The sequence below is a fragment of the Odocoileus virginianus genome, chromosome 7 (assembly GCF_023699985.2).
Source record: "Odocoileus virginianus isolate 20LAN1187 ecotype Illinois chromosome 7, Ovbor_1.2, whole genome shotgun sequence".
Classification (NCBI taxonomy): domain Eukaryota; kingdom Metazoa; phylum Chordata; class Mammalia; order Artiodactyla; family Cervidae; genus Odocoileus; species Odocoileus virginianus.
The window spans coordinates 5,464,634-5,483,796 of NC_069680.1; the positions used below are offsets into that span (position 1 = coordinate 5,464,634).

At 39.4% G+C, this 19,163-nt stretch overlaps 1 protein-coding gene and 1 pseudogene across 8 annotated transcripts in view; both read left to right on the forward strand.

Annotated features, from left to right (window-relative positions):
- The window catches only part of BTRC (beta-transducin repeat containing E3 ubiquitin protein ligase), a 180,768-nt gene that overhangs the window by 134,288 nt on the left and 27,317 nt on the right, over positions 1-19,163 (forward strand). The window lies entirely within an intron of this gene.
- On the forward strand, positions 9,138-9,784 carry LOC110139807 (large ribosomal subunit protein uL6 pseudogene; annotated as a pseudogene).

The following is a 19,163-nucleotide window of genomic DNA, read 5'->3' on the forward strand; positions in this document are numbered from 1 at the left end:
TCAGTCCTGAGGGATAGAGGGGACTGACACTCATGAGCAGGTATTCTATTATTGTTACACCTCATTTTTATACCTGACTATTTTCCTTGCTACCGTTGGTTATTAAAGGCTTAAAATTCATACTGTACTAGGCCATGGTACCAACTTGCTCAGTTAAATGTTAAAATTCCAAATTCAGATTCAAATTTGACCAAAAGGGGAAAAAAAAAATCCAGACTGTTTGCTTCTCAATTGGCTAGCTGAGGTGTGGAAGGTGGATAATGTAAGAATAGATGAAGTTCTCTAGACAGAGTTATGCATTTCCTAGCTATAGTGTACTTGTTTCAGAAAGGGTTAAGTGGTGTAGTTAGTAAATGGTTTTCTAGCTGCAGGGGTTTTTGAGAAGAGATCTAGGAATTCTACAGTTAATTGGATTCTTCAGGCATGGACTTATGGTCATTGAAAAAATCTGAGTGAGTGAAATTCTCTCGCTTTGCTCCTAGATATAGTTCATACAGTGTTTTATTATTTTTTAAGGATTTTATGCCTATTTGTGCTGGTTGAACATTTTATATGATAAACATGACATTTTAAAAGATTTTACACAGTATATTCCCTTGCTTTGCCCTTCTCCCTATTTTTTTTTTCTTCTTCCCTCATTTCCCCAAGTCTGCATCACTGCTGCTTTTTCTCATTTTTCCCCATCTTGTGAGCAAAGTTTTAACAGTATGTAGAAAGTTAACTGCCTGGAGTCTTTTAAATATAAGTAACACGCAACCAGTAATAAGCTGTCGGTTGTTGTTTTTTATTTTTTTTTTTTGCTGCCTGCAAAGAAACATAAACACAGCGCTCATTTCTGGCAGGTTTTTACTGTCAGAGTTTCTCCTATTATATTTATCTTACAATTTGCCAGGGGGTGAAGTTATTAAGTTTTAGCAGCAGCCATCGATCAAGTTCACAAGTTAACACGATAAAGGCTCTGTGCCGCTCCGATCCGGGGAAATGATGATCCTCACTCGGTAATTAACTAAATGAGAAAGTTAAATCTTACTTGAGAGCTGGGAGAGATGAAAGAGAGGTGTTTGTCAGTTTCTCAGTGGAAATTAGAACCAGTTTTCTGCAATTCCCTAAGCTGCTGCTCTGTCATATTTTACATAAGCACTGGGAAAATGTCTTGTAATTAGTGCTGTCATGGAGGATTTTTTTTTTTTTTTTGCTGAAAGATGTTGGAATAATTCATTAGATTATCAAGAAAGGCTTGTGTCCTGAAATGATTAGCACAGTGAAATTTAAACCATTAACGATAACAAGTTTAGAGCTTGCTGCAGTGCAGAGGCACCCGGGGTATGTCTGTGCCTATTTCAATCATTTCTTATAATTAAACATTATGTCCTTTTTTCCCCCTCATCACTAAGACCCATCCAAAAATCCTTTTAAGGTGGCACTATCTACATCAGTGGGTTTACCAGCCTTGGAGGTGTGTGTAGTTAGTAGCTATGATAATGCAGCAGTAAATTAAACTGCTGTGAAGCTCCTTGGTTTAGAACAAAAGAACCTATCACCCTGAAAGCTATGAAGTTCCATGAGAGAACCCACTGCAGAAACAAGAGCCCCTGTTTGAAACTTAAAAATGTTAAGTGACTATCCTATCCCTTTAATTTCCTCAGAAATCCAGAAATAATAGAAATGGCTTTGTTGTGGCTTTGGTAAATATTTTTATATGACTTTTCCTATAATTAAGAGGGGAATAAAGATTGCTACGTGTCCAGTCTTTAATCATTTATACTGGGGCATTTTTGAGTTCATTTTCTGGTGAGTTTTATTTAAAAGAATTGGAGTGATTGCAAGCTTTTCTTGTTGGTTATTAGAAACCAGTCAAATTTATAATGTGAACTTTCCTTCTGCTGACAAATCTGCCCCTTCCTGTCTTCCATGTTCACTAATCAGATCTGACGTATTTATGAGTTCACCCAATATGTAATCATATTTAGTAGAAGCTGTTAAAATATTAATGCAATAATCCTACTGAGAAATGTGATGTTTACTCCTGTTGAAATGTTTGTCCCATTCTGTACCTATAGCCACCATTTTCTTTTCATTTGCACTCTTACCCCTTGCCCCAAAAGATAGACTACTTCTTTGGTCACTGAAAGATATATAGAGATTTTTTTTTTTAAGTGGAAATGTTAAAAGTGATGGTTCTACTTTTGAGCATTCATTATCTTTTACTCTGCATGTTCAGCTTATGGCCAGATTATCTCCATTTCTCTTGAAACTCTCTTGTTAAAGGATGCTCAAGTGCCAGAGAGCTCTACTGAGCCTTCTCAGTGTCCCTTTCTGTTTTCTACCCTAGCTCTTTGTAAATTCTAGAACTGTTCTGGATCTCTCTGTTGTCACCATCACCATCATTAGGTATACTTACTTATTCTTTCAGTCCTAATCAAAATGTAGACAATATCATTTCCTCTTAATTTAACCAAGACAGTATTGACTTTTTTAAGAGCTGTTTTTACAGAGAAATCAAGGGAAAACAGTAAGAAAAAGAACTTTAAAACCAATGTTTTTATATCCTTATTTAACTAAAGCCTGGCAATAGCCAATAGAGAATAGTATAGACCTTTAAAAAAACAATCCCCCCCCTCCACACCATCCCCTGCAGAACTCTTGAATTTGTTTTATTTTTATCTTGTTTCTTCTGGCCACAAGGAGCAAGAACCCTGGTTTTGTCCCTATCCAGGTTGATGTACCAGATTAAATATTTGAAGGATTGGCCCTACTGAAGAAGTAAATCACTATACTGAAGTAAATGTGTATTATAACCCAGATTTATAATTCTCAACAGGGCTTTTCTCCTTCTTCCTCTCTTGTAACGGTAAAATAGCTTTCTTCTAAGCACTTCCTAATCTGCCTTTTCTAACGTTAGCCATGACTGCTTCTTGCCTTGATTATGTTATCAGCTCTAATTGGTCTTCCTTCCTCTTCTTTCAACTTGTTCTTCTTCTTCTCTCCCCAATGCCCCAGATGCCCTACTCCCTTCTCTGTGTGGTACCTAGTGTGAGTATTTCTAAAGGGTAAATCAGATGCTGCCATATTTAACTACCTCAAAACTGCCAAGGGCTCTCCTTTACACTTAACAAGAAGTCCAAACTCTTTACTGTGACCCAGAAGTACTTACATGATCTGGCCTCAGGTCACCTCACTAACCTCATTTCCCACCACTTTCTTCCTCATTCAGTTTGCCCCATCCATACCATCTGCCTTTCTTTCTTTTGAACACACCATTGACTTGTTCTTCCTTCTGTCCGGGAGATTTTTTCCCTACATCTTCATAAGACTTGACTCTGATCTTTCAGATCATAGTTCAGACATTACCTACTTCAGTGTCATTGCATAAACACCTCAGTTAGGGTATTTTTTGTTACCTTGTTTTGTTTTCTTCACAATACTAACTGGTTTCAAGATTAAAATATTTATTATATATTCTCCCTCTACTTCTTGCCAGAGAAAGTAAAGAAAAATTTTGTCTACCTATTCACTGGTTTCACTAGCACCTAGAAAAGTGCCCAGCACAGACTAGTCACCCAATAAATAGTTGTTAAAATTATGGTTATTGGGGGGTAAAGAAGAAAGGGATAAATTGCAAGATTGAGACTGATACATGCACACTACTATATATAAAATAGATTACTAATAAGGACCTAACCATATAGCACAGGGAACTCTAGTCAGTACTCTGTAATATATGGGGAATATGTGGGGAAAAAATCTAAAAAAAAGTGAGTGTGTGTGTATATGTATAGCAGATTCACTTTGGTATACACTTGAAACTAATACAACATTATACATCAACTATACCCCAGTAACAATTAGATAACACAGGGCGGCGCAGGGCGGGCCAGCCTAGGCCGAGCCGTCACTGTGATCCCACCAGCGTAGCTCTGTGTCCTCTCCCTGTGTGTTTGGTAAGGGTTTATGTGGGATGGGTCTGCCTCAAGTAAGAGCAGACTGATAAGAAGTCTGGTGGGCCGATTATGTCCACACCCCAGTTCAAGCTGGCTGGGTGGGATGTAGAGAGCCCAGGCAGTGCCCTTCTATCTGAGGTTTATACCAAGCCCTTCAGATGTATGTCTTACCTCCTGGGTGTTTATCTGAGCAGACACAGGTCTGTACCTGACCTGAGAGCAGAAGGTCAAGTGGACAGAAGAAGCAGTGATAAGATGATGGCCTGGCAGGGCTCTGATGCCTCCGGGCAGGGCCAGCTGCTGCACTGTCATTGCAGAGCCCCAGCCCAGAGATCGGTGAGGAACTGCTTGATGGGGACACCCGATCCATCTTCCCAAGTGCGGGGCCCATGCACCATACTGCCACCGAGGGCCAGCATAGGCTCCTGTTGAATGTGGCCACTGAGGGTTCCCCAGAGTCAGGGCCCAGAGGTGAACAGGAAAGGCCTTGGGCTGGGACACCACCCAGGCTACTCCCCAGGGTCCTGTCCTGGGCTCACACAGAGCATAACACATCTACTTCCACGTAGAACACTGTATCTGCCTTTCCCTGAGTCAGCTGGAAGACCTGGAGCCCACTGAGGCAGAGCCTGAAGCTCCGGCAGGAGACCCACTGGGCAGAAAATGATTTCCCACTCGGACGGGGAAAATCCAGCTACTCCTGCAGGAGACCCAAAGCCAGGTCAGAATTCACCACTCCTGGGTGCAAAACAGGCTCTTCAACCACCATCGCTGTTGGTTCCTAATCTACACCATGAACTGGCTACCCCACCCAAAATTGACTTTCCTTCCTCAATCTTTGTGTTTGATGTGTTGTAGTTTTATCTTTTTCTTCCCCCTTATTTATGGCATTCTGTTCTTTATGTTTTAAGTGTAAAGTAATAAAATTTAAACATTTTGTTTGTTTGTTTTTAAAGGTTGTTGATTGATTGATAACTCTAAAGTTCCAGCCTTAGTCAAAATTCTTGTCCTATCCCTCTTAGGCTATAGCCTGAACTCAAGCACAACTGTTGCCCACTTTGTTCTTATATTCATTCATTCATCATCTTAATCATTATATCCCTCCCTCACTCCACCCCCCCACCCAGGGTTTCAATACCAGAGTCTTTCCTTGGAGCCCTTCTGAAGACCAAACAGAATCCTTAAATATCATTTGCACCTCTCTAGTCGTTAGTGTTATTCTCTTTATCTAGTCCTTGCACCCGCAATTCCAAATGTTGTCCTATATCTGGAACATTTTCTTTTCTCTACTTAACATACACCCTTCCTTGTGGTTTACATGCAAACTAAAAACATCTGTCATCTTACCATTAAGTTCAGCCAGTCTGTGCTGTATCTTCCAGCATACACACAGTGCACTTAGCAAAGTCAGCACACTTAATGTTGCCGAGGCGGTGGTTAGGCTAGTTGGTATCTGCAAGTGTGTATTTTTCCTTCCTGGTCCAGGCAGAAGCTTCAGAGAAATTCATGGTAATTTTGAAAGTGATGCTTTAATATATTTTCAGGGAAGGAAATGTCAGCCCTTGGCCTTTAAGGACTAAGCTGAGAACAGTCGTATAAATACTTAAGTCTTTTCATTTTGTGTGCTTGTCACCTGACAGCTTCTTTCTTTCTTTCTTTTGGAGATAACTGTTCATTGTAAACAGAATAACAGAACAGGAGATGTGCAGGGTTGGCAGAAAGTTAGTGTTACCATTAAACTGAGGTTGTTTGTCAGCTTTCCTAGACATTTGAAGAGTAGTGGTTGAGTCATCAGGCTTTTGCTGGGAAAGCCAAATCAATTCTATTGCCACAAGTAACCATTACCTTCTCTCCCGCTCTAATATACAACCTTTTGATTTTTTAATAATTGAACTTTTTCACTGTACCCTTGTGGATTTTCTGAGGTTCCCAAATTGAAATTTTGCTGCATTTACTTTAGGCATTAGTAGAAAAATCTGTAAGGGAGAGTGATAGAGAGAGGAGACTTGATAATAAAGACCTTTATCTCCAGAATTCTCTACAAATATACCTTCATTATGAATTAAGTTAATATTACAATGGCATTTATCCTTAGGAATACCCTATACTTAGAATTTTTAAAAGTCTATTTTCATTTTAAATATACAGTTTGATGAATTTTGGTGAATGTATACACCTGTGTAACAGTCAATCAATAGAACATTTTCATTCTATCCAAAACTTTACTGGTGCCCTTACCCAGTCAATCCCATCCCCATATCCAGTCCCAAACAACCTCTGTTCTATTTTTATCATTATAAATCAGGTTTGTTATTCCTAGAATTTCATATAAGTAGAATCATAAAGTATATTCTCTTTTTGTGTCTGATTTTCTTTCATTCAGCATGTTTTTGAGATACATCCTTGTCATTTGGTATATCTGTAGTTTGCTCCTTTTATCATTGAGTACTGTTCCTTTGTCCCCTTCATGGATCACAGCCTTGTCCTGATTAAGGGGCTTGCATAACTCAGTGAAACTATGAGCCACGCCATGCAGGGACACCTGAGACTGATGGGTCACAGTGAAGAGTTCTGACAAAACATGGTCCCCTGGAGGAGGAAATGGCAACCCACTCCAGTATTCTTGCCTGGAGAACCCCATGGACAAGCACAAAAAGGCAAAAAGATATGACACCAGAAGATGAGCCCCCCAGGAAAGGTGTCCAATATATTACTGGGGAAGAGCAGAGGGCAATTATTAATAGCTCCAGAAAGAATGAAGTGGCTGGATGAAAACAGAAATGATGCTCAGTTGTGGATGTATCTGGTGATGGATGTATCTGGTGGTAAGAGTAAAGTCCGATGCTGTAAAGGGCAATATTGCAAAGGAATCTGGAATGTTAGGTCCATGAATCAAGGTAAATTGGACATGGTCAAGCAGGAGATGGCAAGATTGAACACTGACATCTTTAGGAATCAGTGAACTATAATGAAAGCTGAGTGCCAAAGAATTGATGCTTTTAAACTGTGGTTTTGGAGAAGACGCGTGAGAGTCCCTTGGACTGCAAGGAGATCAAACTAGTCAATCCTAAAGGAAATCAGTTCTGAATATTAATTGAAAGGATTGATGCTGAAGCTGAAGTTTCAATACTTTGGCCACCTGATGCAAAGAACTGACTCATTAGAAAAGACCCTGATGCTGGGAAAGATTGAAGGCAGGAGGAGAAGGGGACAACAGAGGATAAGATGGTTGAATGGCATCACCGACTCAATGGACATGGGTTTGAGCAAGCTCTGGGAGTTGGTGACAGACAGGGAAGCCTGGCGTGCTGCAGTCCATGGAGTCACAAAGAGTCGGACAAGACTGAGCAACTGAACTGAATTGAACTAAACTATAATAGATGGGAATGGGCAAATGTAATTTAGATGACCATTATATCTATTACTGTGGGCAAGAATCCCTTAGAAGAAATGGAGTAACCCTCATAGTCAACAAAAGAGTCTGAAATGTAGTACTTGGGTGCAGCCACAAAAACAACAGAATGATCTCAGAGTTGTTTCCAAGGCAAACCATTCAACATTATAGTAATCCTCAAGTTGTACCCCAACCACTGATGCTGAAGAAACTGAACCTGACTGATTCTATGAAGACATAGAACACTGTCTAAAACTAACCAAAAAAAAAAAATAAGATGTCCTTTTGATCCCAGGGGATTGGAATGCAAAGGTAGAAAGTCAGGAGATACCCAGAGTAACAGGCAAGTTAGGCCTTAGAGTACAAAATGAAGCAGGGCAAAGGCCAACAGAGTTTTGTTACGAGAACGTACTGGTCAGAGCAAATACCCTCTTCCAACAACACAAGAGATGACTCTACACATGGACGTCAGTAGAGCCAGTACCAAAATCAGAGTCAGTACCAAAATCAGAATGATTATATTATTTGCAGCTGAAGATGGAGAAGCTCTATACAGTCAGCAAAAACAAGACCTGGAGCTGACTGTGACTCAGATCGTGAGCTCCTTACTGCAGAATTCAGGCTTAAATTGAAGGAAGTTGGGAAAACCACTAAGCCTTTTAGGTATGACCTAAATTAAATCCTTTATGATTATACAGTGGAGGTGATGAATAGATTCATGGGATTAGATGTGGTAGAGAGAGTGCCTGAAGAACTGTGGGCGAAGGTTCATAATGTTGTACAGGAGGCAGTGACCAAAACTATCTAAGACAAAAAGAAGTGCAAGAAAGCAAAGTGGTTGTCTCAGGAGGCTTTACAAATAGCTGAGGAAAGTAGAAAAGCAAAAGGCAAGGGAGAAAGGGAAATATACACCCAACTGAATGCAGAGTTCCAGAGAGTAGCAGAGAGAGATAAGAAGGACTTCTTAAATGAATAATGCAAAGAAATAGAGGAAAACAGTAGAATAGGAAAGACTAGAGATCTCTTTGAGAACATTGGAGGTATCAAGGGAACATTTCATGCAAGGATGGGCATGATGAAGATAGAAGCAGTAAGGACTTAACAGAGGCAGAAGACATTAAGAAGAGGTGGCAAGAATACACAGAAGAACTTTACAGAAAAGGTCTTAATGGCCCAGATAACCACAATTGTGTGGTCACTTAACCTAGAACTGGACATCCTGGATTGTGAAGTCAAGTGGGTTGTGGGAAGCATTACAATGAGCAAAGCTAATGGAGATGACAGATTTCTAGCTGAGCTATTTAAGATCCTAAAAGATGATGCCATTGAAGCGTTGTACTTAATATGTCAACAACTTTGGAAAACTCAGCAGTGGCCACAGGACTGGAAAAGGTCAGTTTTCATTCCAATCCCAAAGAAGGGCATTGCCAGAGAATGTTCAAACTACCACACAATTGTTCTCATTTCACATGCTAGCAATGTCATGCTGAAAATTCTTCAAGCTAGGCTTCTTCAGTATGTGAACCGAGAACTTCCAGATATTCAAGCTGGATTTAGAAAAGGCAGAGGAACCCAGAGATCAAATTTCCAACATCTGTTGGATCATAGAAAAAGCAAGGGAATTCCAGAAAAACATCTGCTTCTGCTTCATTTACTATGCTAAAGCCTTTGACTGTGTGGATCACAACAAACTGTGGAAAATTCTTAAAGAGATGGGGATACCAGACCACCTTACCTGCCTTCTGAGAAACCTGTATGCAGGTCAAGAAGCAAGAGTTAGAACCACTCTTTGCCGCATCAACTGTGAGAATGAAGACCATTCTCAGCAGTCAGACTGTCGACATCCCAGAAAATGTCGACATTACCTTGAAGGGACGGACAGTTATTGTGAAGGGCCCCAGAGGCACCCTGTGGAGGGACTTCAATCACATTAATGTAGAACTCAGTCTCCTTGGAAAGAAAAAGAAGAGGCTCCATGTTGCCAAACAGTGGGGAAACAGAAAGGAACTGGCCACTGTCTTACAATCTGTAGTCACGTACAGAATGGGATCAAGGGTGTTACATTGGTCTTCCGTTACAAGATGAGGTCAGTGTATGCCCACTTCCCCATCAACATTGTTATTCAGGAGAATGGTTCTCTTTTGGAAAGCTGAAATTTTGGGGATGAAAAATACATATGCAGGGTTCGAATGAGGCCAAGGGTTGCCTGTTCAGTATCTCAAGCCCAGAAAGATGAGTTGATTCTTGAAGGAAATGATATTGAACTTGTGTCAAATTCAGCTGCTTTGATTCAGCAAGCCACCACAGTTAAAAACAAGGATATCAGAAAATTTTTGGATGTATCTATGTTTCTGAAAAAGGAACAGTTCAGCAGGCTGATGAAAAAGATCTCAGTGATCCTGCTGCAGAAACCACAAGATGGAAGATGGTTCTGTGGACTCAGTTGTGATATTTTAAAGAGGCAATAAAAACTCTTGATTTGGGGGGAAAAAAGAGAGAACCAGACATGGAACAACTGACTGGTTCCAAATTAGGAAAGGAGGACATCAAGACTGTTTATTGTCACCCTACTTATTTAATTTATATGCAGAGTACATCATGTGAAATGCCATGCTGGATGAAACTCAAGCTAGAATCAAGATTGACGGGAGAAATAGCAATAACTTCAGATATGCAGATGACACCACCCTAATGGCAGAAATCGAAGAAGACCTAAAGAGCCTCTTGATGAAGGTGAAAAAGGAGAGTGAAAAAGCAGGCTTAAAACTCTACATTGAGAAAACTGGCATCCAGTCCCATCACTTTCTGACAAACAGATGGGAAAACAATGGAAATAGTGACAGACTTTTGTTTTCTTGGGCCTCAAAATCACTGCAGACAGTGACTACAACTATGAAATTAAAAGACGCTTGCTCCTTGGAAAAAAAGCTGTGAGAAACCTAGACAGCGTATTAAAAAGCAGAGACATTACTTTGCTAACAAAGGTCCATATCATCAAATTTATGGTTTTTCCAGTAGTCATGTACAGATGTGAGAGTTGGACCATAAAGAAGGCAGAACACTGAAGAATTGATGCTTTTAAACTGTGGTGTTGGAGAAGACTCTTGAGAGTCCCTTGGACAGCGAGGAGGTCAAACCAGTCAGTCCTAAAGGAATCAACCCTGAATATTCATTGGAAGGACCGATGCTAAAGCTGATGCAAAGAGCCGACTCATTGGAAAAGACCCTGATGCTGGGATAGGTTGAAGGCAGGAGTAAAAGGGGACAACAGAGGATGAGCTGGTTGGATGGCATCACTGATTCAATGGACATGAGTTTGAACAAACTCCAGGAGATAGTGAAGGACAGGGAAGCTTGGCATGCTCCAGTTCATGGGGTTGCAAAGAGTTGGGCACAACTGAGCAACTGAACAACAGCAACATGTATGTTGTCAGATTTATTCCTGAGAATTACATGTTTTTTAATGCTACTGTAAATTGTATAGGCAGTTTTTTTAAATATATGTATTTTAATGAAATGAGTATAGTGGCTACCCTTAGAGGGACTAGTGACTTGAAAAAAGGAGCTCAAGGCAGAGTTTGTGACCAAGGCACTAGTTGCACAGTATGCTCACCTTGTGGAAATTCATCAAGTTATACACTTAAGATTATGTACTTTTACGTATACTATACATTATACTTCATTGAAAATTAAAATAGAAAGACATACTACCCAGTGAAATGAAATGATATACTTTCAAAAAAAAAGAAAGAAAGCATAACTCCAGCAGTGTCATAAATTCATGAAGAGTGTCGATTTACTGAGCACTTTACTCTGTGCCATGCAGTGAGCTAAGCATGCTTAGATTATTTTGATCTTCACAAAATCCCAGTGGAATAGATTCTGTAATTGGCCCCATTTTACAGATGAGTGAAACAGAGACTCAGAGAAAAATCAAGTTATTTATTCTATGTCACATAACTAGTAAATTGAGGAGCTTAGATTTGAAGCCAGGTCTTTCTACTCTAAGGCTAGTGCTCTTAAAACAATGTGGTGTGGTGTAGTGGTAAACTCATTTGAAGTGATGATGGATCTAAGGTATGTGTCTTTCTACCTGCAATGAAATACTCTGTTTTGAGGGGCGGTGACTAGAGTGTATTACCAGCGGACAGTTGGCAAATACATGAACTCTCGGGTTATGCTTCATTTCTAATAGTGTTTTAACTCCCATTTATGGTTGAATCATTGAAAGTATGAGAAAGTCTTGACTGAACTTTAACTCCTGCAGTGGGATAATCAATTTGTGACATCCTTTAGCACTTTTATCTGTTAATAGTCTAATAGACACTGATCAAAGCATGAACCCCATTATTTTAGTAATATCTGGTTTATTTACAGTATAAACAAAACACTTTCATTACCTTTCTGATTATTGTTCTCTGTGACTGACGTTTCTGGTCTTTATCCAGGATACAATACTCTGGTGGCATCCAACTCCAATCTATTTCTTCCTTTAAAAGACAAATGTATAAAAGATGATGATAAGTTTTGGTTGTTGGGATGAGAAGTGTTTGGTCAAGCTTGCAAACCCACCTATTTATTAGCTTTCAAACTCTTACTCCATATTTCACAAGTTTTCCTTTCCTGAGATGCAAACAAATAGTCTACACAAAACAGCCCAGAAGTCCCTCAATGCCTGTGTCCAACAAGGTTCTTATTAATCATTTTTGGTCTTATATCATAGATAAAAATGGTATTTATGCTGGAAAACATCCAGCTCTGTGTACATCAGGGCTTACTGTTCATTTTTTTTTTCCATTTATTTTTATTAGTTGGAGGCTAATTACTTTACATCATTGCAGTAGTTTTTGTCATACATTGAAATGAATTAGCCATGGATTTACATGTATTCCCCATCCCGGTCCCTCCTCCCACCTCCCTCTCCACCCGATCCCTCTGGGTCTTCCCAGTGCACCAGGCCTGAGCACTTGTCTCATGCACCCAACCTGGGCTGGTGATCTGTTTCACCCTAGATAATATACATGTTTCGATGCTCTTCTCTTGAAACATCCCACCCTCGCCTTCTCCCAGAGTCCACAAGTCTGTTCTATACATCTGAGTGTCTTTTTCTGTTTTGCATATAGGGTTATCATTACCATCTTTCTAAATTCCATATATATGTGTTAGTATACAGTAATGGTCTTTATCTTTCTGGCTTACTTCGCTCTGTATAATGGGCTCCAGTTTCATCCATCTCATTAGAACTGATTCAAATTAATTCTTTTCAATGGCTGAGTAATATTCCATGGTGTATATGTACCACAGCTTCCTCATGCATTCGTCTGCTGATGGGCATCTAGGTTGCTTCCATGTCCTGGCTATTATAAACAGTGCTGCGATGAACATTGGGGTGTACGTGTCTCTTTCAGATCTGGTTTCCTTGGTGTGTATGCCCAGAAGTGGGATTGCTGGGTCATATGGCAGTTCTATTTCCAGCTTTTTAAGAAATCTCCACACTGTTTTCCATAGTGGCTGTACTAATTTGCATTCCCACCAACAGTGTAAGAGGGTTCCCTTTTCTCCACACCCTCTCCAGCATTTATTGCTTGTAGACTTTTGGATAGCAGCCATCCTGACTGGTGTGTAATGGTACCTCATTGTGGTTTTGATTTGCATTTCTCTGATAATGAGTGATGTTGAGCATCTTTTCATGTGTTTGTTAGCCATCTGTATGTCTTCCTTGGAGAAATGTCTGTTGAGTTCTTTGGCCCATTTTTGGATTGGGTCATTTATTTTTCTGGAGTTGGGCTGCAGGAGTTGCTTGTATATTTTTGAGAATAATCCTTTGTCTGTTGCTTCGTTTGCTATTATTTTCTCCCAGTCTGAGGGCTGTCTTTTCACCTTGCTTATAGTTTCCTTTGTTGTGCAAAAGCTTTTAAGTTTCATTAGGTCCCATTTGTTTATTTTTGCTTTTGTTTCTAAAATTCTGGGATGTGGGTCATAGAGGATCCTGCTGTGATTTATGTCGGAGAGTGTTTTGCCTATGTTCTCCTCTAGGAGTTTTATAGTTTCTGGTCTTACATTTAGATCTTTAATCCATTTTGAGTTTATTTTTGTGTATGATGTTAGAAAGTGTTCTAGTTTCATTCTTTTACAGGTGGTTGACCAGTTTTCCCAGCACCACTTGTTAAAGAGGTTGTCTTTTTTCCATTGTATATCCTTGCCTCCTTTGTCGAAGATAAGGTGACCACAGGTTCGTGGATTTATCTCTGGGCTTTCTATTCTGTTCCATTGATCTATATTTCTGTCTTTGTGCCAGTACCATACTGTCTTGATGACTGTGGCTTTGTAGTATAGTCTGAAGTCAGGCAGATTGATTCCTCCAGTTCCATTCTTCTTTCTCAGGATTACTTTGGCTATTCGAGGTTTTTTGTATTTCCATACAAATTGTGAAATTATTTGTTCTAGTTCTCTGAAAAACATCGTTGGTAGTTTGATAGGGATTTCATTGAATCTATAGATTGCTTTGGGTAGTATAGCCATTTTGACAATATTGATTCTTCCAATCCATGAACACGGTATATTTCTCCATCTGTTTGTGTCCTCTTTGATTTCTTTCATCAGTGTTTTATAGTTTTCTATGTATAGGTCTTTTGTTTCTTTAGGTAGATATACTCCTAAGTATTTTATTCTTTTTGTTGCAATGGTGAATGGTATTGTTTCCTTAATTTCTCTTTCTGTTTTCTCATTGTTAGTGTATAGGAATGCAAGAGATTTCTGTGTGTTAATTTTATATCCTGCAACTTTACTGTATTCACTGATTAGCTCTAGTAATTTTCTGGTAGAGTCTTTAGGGTTTTCTATGTAGAGGATCATGTCATCTGCAAAGAGAGAGAGTTTCACTTCTTCTTTTCCTATCGGGATTCCTTTTACTTCTTTTTCTGCCGATTGCTGTGGCCAAAACTTCCAAAACTATGTTGAATAGTAGTGGTGAGAGTGGGCACCCTTGTCTTGTTCCTGATTTCAGGGGAAATGCTTTCAATTTTTCACCATTGAAGGTGATGCTTGCTGTGGGTTTGTCATATATAGCTTTTATTATGTTGAGGTATGTTCCGTCTATTCCTGCTTTCTGGAGAGTTTTAATCATAAATGGATGTTGAATTTTGTCAAAGGCTTTTTCTGCATCTATTGAGATAATCATATGGTTTTTATCTTTCAATTTGTTAATGTGATGTATTATATTGATTGATTTGCAGATATTAAAGAATCCTTGCATTCCTGGGATAAAGCCCACTTGGTCATGATGTATGATTTTTTTAATATGTTGTTGGATTCTGTTTGCTAGAATTTTGTTAAGGATTTTTGCCTCTATGTTCATCAGTGATATTGGCCTGTAGTTTTCTTTTTTCGTGGCATCTTTGTCTGGTTTTGGAATTAGGGTGATGGTGGCCTCATAGAATGAGTTTGGAAGTTTACCTTCTGCAATTTTCTGGAAGAGTTTGAGTAAGATAGGTGTTAGCGCTTCTCTAAATTTTTGGTAGAATTCAGCTGTGAAGCCATCTGGTCCTGGGCTTTTGTTTGCTGGAAGATTTCTGATTACAGTTTCGATTTCCTTGCTTGTGATGGTTTTGTTAAGATCTTCTATTTCTTCCTGGTTCAGTTTTGGAAAGTTATACTTCTCTAAGAACTTGTCCATTTCTTCCAAGTTGTCCATTTTATTGGCATAGAGCTGCTGGTAGTAGTCTCTTATGATCCTTTGTATTTCAGTGTTGTCTGTTGTGATCTCTCCATTTTCATTTCTAATTTTGTTAATTTGGTTCTTCTCCCTTTGTTTCTTAATGAGTCTTGCTAATGGTTTGTCAATTTTGTTTTTCAAAAAACCAGCTTTTAGCTTTGTTAATTTTTGCTATGATCTCTTTAGTTTCTTTTGCCTTTATTTCTGCCCTAATTTTTAAGATTTCTTTCCTTCTACTAACCCTGGGGTTCTTCATTTCTTCCTCCTCTAGTTGCTTTAGGTGTAGAGTTAGATTATTTATTTGACTTTTTTCTTGTTTCTTGAGGTAGGCCTGTAATGCTATGAATCTTCCCCTTAGCACTGCTTTTACAGTGTCCCATAGGTTTTGGGTTGTTGTGTTTTCATTTTCATTCCTTTCTATGCATATTTTGATTTCTTTTTTGATTTCTTCTATGATTTGTTGGTTATTCAGAAGCATGTTGTTTAGCCTCCATATGTTTGAATTTTTAATAATTTTTTTCCTGTAATTGAGATCTAATCTTACTGTCAGAAAATATGACTGGAATGATTTCAATCTTTTTGAATTTACCAAGACTAGATTTATAGCCCAGGATGTGATCTATTCTGGAGAAGGTTCCGTGTGCACTTGAGAAAAAGGTGAAGTTGATTGTTTTGGGGTGAAACGTCCTATAGATGTCAATTAGGTCTAACTGGTCCATTGTGTCCGTTAAAGTTTGTGTTTCCATGTTCATTTTCTGTTTAGTTGATCTAGCCATAGTTGTGAGTGGGGTATTAAAGTCTCCTACTATTATTGTGTTACTATTAATTTCCTCTTTCATACTCGTTAGCGTTTGCCTTACATATTGCAGTGCTCCTATGTTGGGTGCATATATATTTATAATTGTTGTATCTTCTTCTTGGATTGATCCTTTGATCATTATGTAGTGTCCATCTTTGTCTCTTTTCACAGCCTTTATTTGAAAGTCTATTTTATCTGATATGAGTATTGCGACTCCTGCTTTCTTTTGGTCTCCGTTTGCGTGGAATATTTTTTTCCAGCCCTTCACTTTTAGTCTGTATGTGCCCCTTGCTTTGAGGTGGGTCTCTTGTAGACAGCATATATAGGGGTCTTGCTTTTGTATCCATTCAGCCAGCCTTTGTCTTTTGGTTGGGGCATTCAACCCATTTACATTTAAGGTAATTATTGATAGGTATGGTCCCGTTGCCATTTATTTTGTTGTTTGGGGTTCACATTTATACCACCTTTCTGTGTTTCCTGTCTAGAGAAGATCCTTTAGTATTTGTTGAAGAGCTGGTTTGGTGGTGCTGAATTCTCTCAGCTTTTGCTTGTCTGTAAAGCTTTTGAGTTCTCCTTCATATCTGAATGAGATCCTTGCTGGGTAGAGTAATCTAGGTTGTAGGTTATTCTCTTTCATTACTTTAAGTATGTTCTGCCATTCCCTTCTGGCCTGAAGGGTTTCTATTGATAGATCAGCTGTTATCCTTATGGGAATCCCTTTGTGTGTTATTTGTTGTTTCTCCCTTGCTGCTTTTAATATTTGTTCTTTGTGTTTGATCTTTGTTAATTTGATTAATATGTGTCTTAGGGTGTTTCGCCTTGGGTTTATCCTGTTTGGGACTCTCTGGGTTTCTTGGACTTGGGTGGCTATTTCCTTCCCCATTTTAGGGAAGTTTTCAGCTATTATCTCCTCAAGTATCTTCTCATGGCCTTTCTTTTTGTCTTCTTCTTCTGGGACTCCTATGATTCGAATGTTGGGGTGTTTCACATTGTCCCAGAGGTCCCTGGGGTTGTCCTCATTTCTTTTGATTTTTCTTTTTTCCTCTCTGCTTCATTTATTTCCACCATTTTATCTTCTAACTCACTTATCCTATCTTCTGTCTCTGTTATTCTACTCATGGTTCCCTCCAGAGTGTTTTTGATCTCATTTATTTCATTATTAATTTTTAATTGACTTTTTAAAATTTCTTCTAGGTCCTTGTTAAACATTTCTTGCATCTTCTCAATCTTTGTCTCCAGGCTATTTATTTGTAACTCCATTTTGTTTTCAAGATTTTGGATCATTTTTATTATCATTATTCTAAATTCTTTTTCAGGTAGATTCCCTATTTCCTCCTCTTTTGTTTGACTTGGTGGGCTTTTTTCATGTTCCTTTAGCTGTTGGGTATTTCTCTGCCTTTTCATCTTGTTTAGATTGCTGTGTCTGGAGTGGGCTTTCTGTATTCTTGTGGTCTGAGGTTCCTTTTTATTGTGGAGGTTTCACCCAGTGGGTGGGGTTGGACGATTGGTTTGTAAAGGTTTCCTGGTTAGGGAAGCTTGTGTCAGCGTTCTGGTGCGTGGGATTGGATTTCTTCTCTCTGGAGTGCAATGGAGTGTCCAGTAAGGAGTTTTGTGATGGGTCTCTGTGTTAGGTGTGACTTTGGAGAGCCTGTATGTTGACACTCAGGTCTATGTTCCTGCATTGCTAAAGAATTTGCGTGGTATTTCTTGTACTGGAGCTTATTGGCTCTTGGGTGGTGGTTGGTTTTGGTGTAGGTATGGAAGCTTTTGGATGGTCTCTTATTCCTTAATGTTCCGTGTAGTCAGGAATTTTCTGGTTTTCTCAGGATTTGGGCTTAAGTCTCCTGCGTCTGGATTTCAGTTTTATTCTTCCAATAGTCTCAAGACTTCTCCAACTATACAGCACTGATAATAAAACTTCTAGGTTAATGGTGAAAAGATTCTCCACCGTGAGAGACAACCAGAGAGGTTCACAGAGTTACATGAAGAATAGGAGAGGGAGGAAGGAGATAAGAGGTGAGCAGGAGGAGAAAAGGGGGACTCAAGAGGAGAGAGACAGATCTACGCAGTTATCTGTTCCCAAAGTGTTCTCCGTAGCCCAGACACCCACAAAGATTCACAGAGTTGGATTGGGAAGAGAAAGGGAAAGGAGGAAATAGAGGTCTTCTGAGGTAGAAAACAGAGTCAAAAGTGGGGAGAGTATCACCACACTCCTGAATAGAAATGGGAACTGAATATTGGATTCTTAAATGACCAAAATTTATATCACATACTACTGAAAAACAAAGATTAAAAATCCAGTGTAGAGGTTAGACTCTTTGAAATACAATATTTAAAAACAAAAACAAAAAAAAAAATTTAGAACTGTATATGAAGTTCAGTTTAAAAATAGGGTTTCTCTCTTTTTTTTTTTTGCAAGGTTATAGTGAAATGAAAATGAAAATCAAGGAATAATAGAGGAGTATTAGAGGACTTTAAAAGGAAATAGGAAAGAAAAAGAAGAAAAAGAAAAAACAATTCTTTTTCCCTAAGTAAAAAAATCATAAAAATATATGAAAATGAAAGTTGAGGAGTAATGGGGGAGTAATAGGGAATTTTAAAAGAAAATAAAAGAGAAAAAATTTAAAAAAAAGGAAAGAAAATTTTTTTTTAATTAAAAAAATATATATACATATATATCTAGGAATTTCTCTGGAGTTGTTGCGGTCAGCATAGGTTCAGCTCAATTTCAGATAGCTCCTCTTTCCAGCTTACACTTCTCGATATCTGTAGGCCCCTTCCGGTGTAGTCGGTGTTACCTTCAGGGATTTTAATCTGTTGCACGGCGGTTCCCTTTGTTTATTTGGCTTCTGTTTGCCGTCTCTTTGGTGTCTAATTTCCGCCCTGACACAGGCGGGCGGAGGTGATCTCTTATTTAGGTTCTCTGGTGCAGTTCAGTCCTGCTACGGGGAGGGCGGGGCGCTGCAGACAGATACCGCTCTGGGTGAATATCACTCACCATGTTCCAGTCACACTGGGTTTGCCCCGCTCACGGGTGTCAGTGCTTTCGCCGTCTACACTGCTCAGGCTCCCGGCTGCTCTATATGGAGCGGGCCCTGCGTTGAGTGCGGTTCCAGTTTTCGGGTACTCCACAAAAGCGCAGATTCGGTTGCGCCTGCGTTTTGTGCCTTCCCCGGCCTGAGCGGTTCAGGCAGCCAGAGGCTTGGGTGCACTCTCTCCGGATGTGGCGCGCCTTTTTCCTCCGCGGCAGGCAGCCAGAGGCTTGGGCGCAATCTCCCCGGGTACGGCGCGCTTTTCCCCTCCGCGGCCCCAGCA